Below are 4,712 nucleotides of genomic sequence, written 5' to 3'. Positions count from 1 at the left end.
CACTCAAGTAACTGTGATGTCATTAGTGATGTCACTCGAGCAGTTGTGATATCATAGTGATGATGTAATAAATCCTTCAAGGCTGAGGTTATAAGTAGGACCAGCATACTAAAGTTCAGCTGTCTCTCTCAGGTTGTGGGTGGAGTCTCAGCCCGGCCCGTCCAGCAGACAGGGATACTGTGGCTACTGCAGAGTCATGTACAGCAGTCTGGAGCAGGTACACGCACGCACGCACACACACACACACACACACACACACACACACACACACACACACACACACACACACATTGTGTATCTATCTATCTATCTATCTATCTATATATATCGGCCGGGGCCCTCGGCCCGGGTTAGGGTAGTGGTTGAGGTAGGAGGGATCGAGAACAGGTTTCTTCAGGATTGGAGTGACAGAGGCGGTTTTGAAAGCAGAGGGGACAATTCCGTAGTACAGCGAGGAGTTGAAGAGGTTGGTGAGGTAGGGGCAGCAGAGGATAGGAAGGCATGATTTCAGCAGGGGGGGTAGGGAGAGGGTCAGATCCTGGGTTTGGTAGAGCTGTTGAGTTTGGAGATGCTGGAGGGGTGACTGGAGTTAGGAGGTCAAGAAGGATGGAGAGGAGAGGTGCTGGGATAGGGGGCTGCTGGGTCAGACAGAGGGGACAGTGGTAAATGGTAAATGGTCTGCATTTATATAGCGCTTTTATCCAAAGCGCTTTACAATGAGTAGATAGTCTACATTCACCCATTCATACACCGATGGCGGCAGGCTGCCACGCAGGGTGCCTACACACCATCGGGAGCAAGGAGGGTTAAGTGTCTTGCCCAAGGACACAGCGACAGCAGCTGGGAGGGAGCGGGGATCGAACCGCCAACCCTTGCGTCATTGGCCAACCCGCTCTACCTCCTGAGCTAAAGCCGCCCACAGTGATTGATAAAGTGGTGATTTTGTCTGTAAAAAAGTAAGGAAGGAGTTGGGTTGTAGAGGTGGAGAGAGCGTCGGCACGGGGCTTGAGGAGGTTGTTCAGGGTGGAGACGAGGGCTTTTGGATTATGGCTGGGGTCATAGATGATGGTGGAGAAGTATGCAGACTTGGTGGCAGTGAGGGCTGTAAAGGTCTGATGGCAGAGGCAGGTAGCAGGTAGAATGTTGCAGTACACCCTGTGCATCTCCAGACACAGGGCGTGTGTGAGGGGGACGTCTCTCTCTCTCTCTCTGTCTGACTCTATGTCTCTCGCCCTCAGCACCTGTGCAGCTCCAGACACAGAGCATGTGTGAGGGGGACGTCTCTCTCTCTCTCTCTCTCTGTCTGACTCTATGTCTCTCGCCCTCAGCACCTGTGCAGCTCCAGACACAGAGCATGTGTGAGGGTGTCGTCACGAGGCTCCAGCATCGTGTCATCAGTCAGCAGCAGAACCAGCAGCTTGATGGAGCGCTTTCTTAATGATGTCATCACGCACCACCCGCACCAGCTAACCCATACCAGGTAACCAAACACACCCAGCATCACCCACACTAGCTAAGCCACACCAGGTAACCAAATGTACCCAGCACCACCCACACTAGCTAAGCCACACCAGGTAACCAAACGTACCCAGCACCACCCACACTAGCTAAGCCACACCAGGTAACCAAACGTACCCAGCACCACCCACACTAGCTAAGCCACACCAGGTAACCAAACACACCCAGCATCACCCACACTAGCTAAGCCACACCAGGTAACCAAATGTACCCAGCACCACCCACACTAGCTAAGCCACACCAGGTAACCAAACGTACCCAGCACCACCCACACTAGCTAAGCCACACCAGGTAACCAAACGTACCCAGCACCACCCACACTAGCTAAGCCACACCAGGTAACCAAACGTACCCAGCACCACCCACACTAGCTAACCCATACCAGGTAACCAAACGTACCCAGCACCACCCACGAGTGTCTATTCGTACCCGGGGATGAATAGCCGTGCGGCAAATGCTATTCGTACTCCCTATTTATTTACAAGCACACTGCCACGGAGGCTGGGCCCTGTCTTTTTAAAGCGTCTGAGAGCACAGTGCTGCATGGAATGTCATGCACCCTCTCTCTATACTGTATACTGTATACTATTTCTCTCTCTTTCTCCCCCGCTCCATTCCTCTCTCTTGTCATCAAGGCTCTGACCAAAACAAAAAATTCTTCTGGATTAAGGTTTGAATAAAATGAATTACGTTTCGTTGTTTAGGCTGTCCAGACTCGTATACCGTAAATTCCGGACTATAAGCCGCACCTTTTTTCCCGTTTTTTGGCCTTTTTTGGCCCCTGCGGCTTATATAACGGTGCGGCTTATCTATGGATTTAAAAAAAAAAAAAAAAAAAATCTCTCTTTTTTAGCACTCTAACTATAAATCCTATATAACTATAATAAGTTTTAATTTCCTCTCTTGCCCTCTTTTCACCACACTGTATGACACTGTATGACACTGTGTGCACTGTAAAAAACAACACAGGTGGTGTTGTGTTATGTTGTTTTGTTGAAATGTTAATAAATGGGAGCTTCCTCTACAATCCCCTCTGTGCATGAACCCTTACATATGGTAATTAAACATTAAAACACAAAAAAAATAAAAAATAAAATACCATTAAAACACCCGCGGCTTATAGTCCGGTGCGGCTTATATAAGAAAAAAATAGTCAACTTTGAAGGTGCGGCTTATACACCGGTGCGGCTTATAGTCCGGAATTTACGGTAGTTAAACGTGCCGCTATCAATCTCAGTGAATGAGCACAGTTGTAGAATATTGCCCTTCCACACGGGAGACCTGTGTTCAAATCCCGGACGGTATAATAAAACATTTCTATGTTGCATAATTGTTGATCTGGACATATTTTATGTATAAATATATATATATATATCCACCTTTTTTTATAACGGCGAGAAAACTGCCTCAGAATCAGAAATGTATATTTTAGGCACCCGTACCCACCCTCCTCACTAGAAAAAAAACACATCCGTACCCACCCCGCTACGATCTCACTAGAAAAAACAAACAAACAAAACATGCAAGATACCCGCTGAATAAGTGTCCAAATGTCATTCTGGCAAATACTCCACTTCTGTTATAACATTTCAGTCTGGAATATGGAATAGAATATCTTTCAATAATCTTTATGACTAAAAGGCTAAAAGTAAGAAATGTGTAAGAAATGACTGTTCTACAGTCATTTCTTGTGGCCCTGGGGCCTGGGGCAAAATGCGGCCCCAGGGCTGGACTCAAAGAAAAACAAATCGACCTCCAAAAACTCAATAAAAGGCAGAATTATGTTAATAAATCTCATCTGCTACAGCCATTGGATTTGTATCACTATTATATGAGGAGATTAACAAGAACTGACCAATCACAACGGGAGAGAGGGTTAAAAATAGGGAGACTCCTGCGAAAATCAGGAGTGTTGGCAGGTATAATCTCCAATGTGTGGCTCTTCGCTTGTGCCTACCCCACACTACAGGATTTTCAAATCCTTGAAGATTATAAAAATCTTGAGAGCACACACACTACAGGACAGAGAGAGCTGATTTTTTTACATTTTAATCTTGGGACACACACACAATCGCGTCTGTTCAAACGCAACCCCACACACTAGAAGATTATGCCGAAGATTCACCTTGGAAGCAGGGCTCGACGTTAACTTTTAAAATGCCTATTCAGTGTGCGCACCGGGTGTAGTAGTAGTAATAATGATAATAATAATAATAATAATACATTTGTGTCATTTCGTTTTCTAAACAAATCTTATTTTTTGTTTTATAATGCATTTGCACTGAAAGGATTTGTTTAACTAATATTTGCGCGGACAGCCGCGTCCATTCGGGGTGTAGGCCTACTGTGCACGGCCAGGCGAAAACCGTCTGCACAGGTGCCTTGTGGAGGGGCGCGTCTGCTGATTTGACTCACTTTTCCGTGCGGACACTCGCCGATGCGGGAAGCATATGAGACCTAAGCGCTTGTTGTAGGCTACATGCCTTGCAGTATAGCATTAGTTTTCCGTCCCGTTCAAAGACGCACGGGTATTTCACCTCGATGACAATTTCCTCGTTCTTTGTTTCTGTGCGGGGCTGCGGGCGTACGCGGACCAGATTATTTTGCGAAAAACTGTAATGGAAACGCAGCTACTACTGGCTCTCTGCTCAAGATGCAATCGCCTGTCGGGTTGTAAATATCTAACATGTTAGATATGCCCGATTCACAATCGGGAAGAGGCAGTCTTCCCGATTGTGAATCTTTGAACCCCACACACTACAGGATCATTTGGGAAGATTATCTGCCCGACGCGCCTCAAATCGGGAGCACCCCCGAGAAAATCGGGAGGGGGGAATCTTGGCCATAATCTTGCAAATTATCCTGTAGTGTGGGGTAGGCATTACTTGATGTAAGTCAGTATGGCCCTCAGGAAAAAAAGATTTGCGCACCCCTGGTCTAGCCCATCTGACACTAGGCAGAGGGGTCGGGTGTAAACAGCAGGGAAGCTGCTACCAGACCGAACCAGTAATGTGTGTGTGTGTGTGTGTGTGTGTGTGTGTGTGTGTGTGTGTGCGCGCGCGCATGTGTGTTTGTGTGCAGGCCGCCACATGCCGACATCCTGTCACACTCCAGTCCTCTGTCGCCAAGGGAGGAGCTTGTGGAGCTTCGTGGTTGCAATGATGACAGCCCGTCACTCGGCACGCAGGAGGAGT

Source organism: Poromitra crassiceps (genome assembly GCF_964638095.1).
Source record: "Poromitra crassiceps genome assembly, chromosome: 3".
NCBI lineage: Eukaryota > Metazoa > Chordata > Actinopteri > Beryciformes > Melamphaidae > Poromitra > Poromitra crassiceps.
This window is presented reverse-complemented; position numbering follows the sequence as displayed.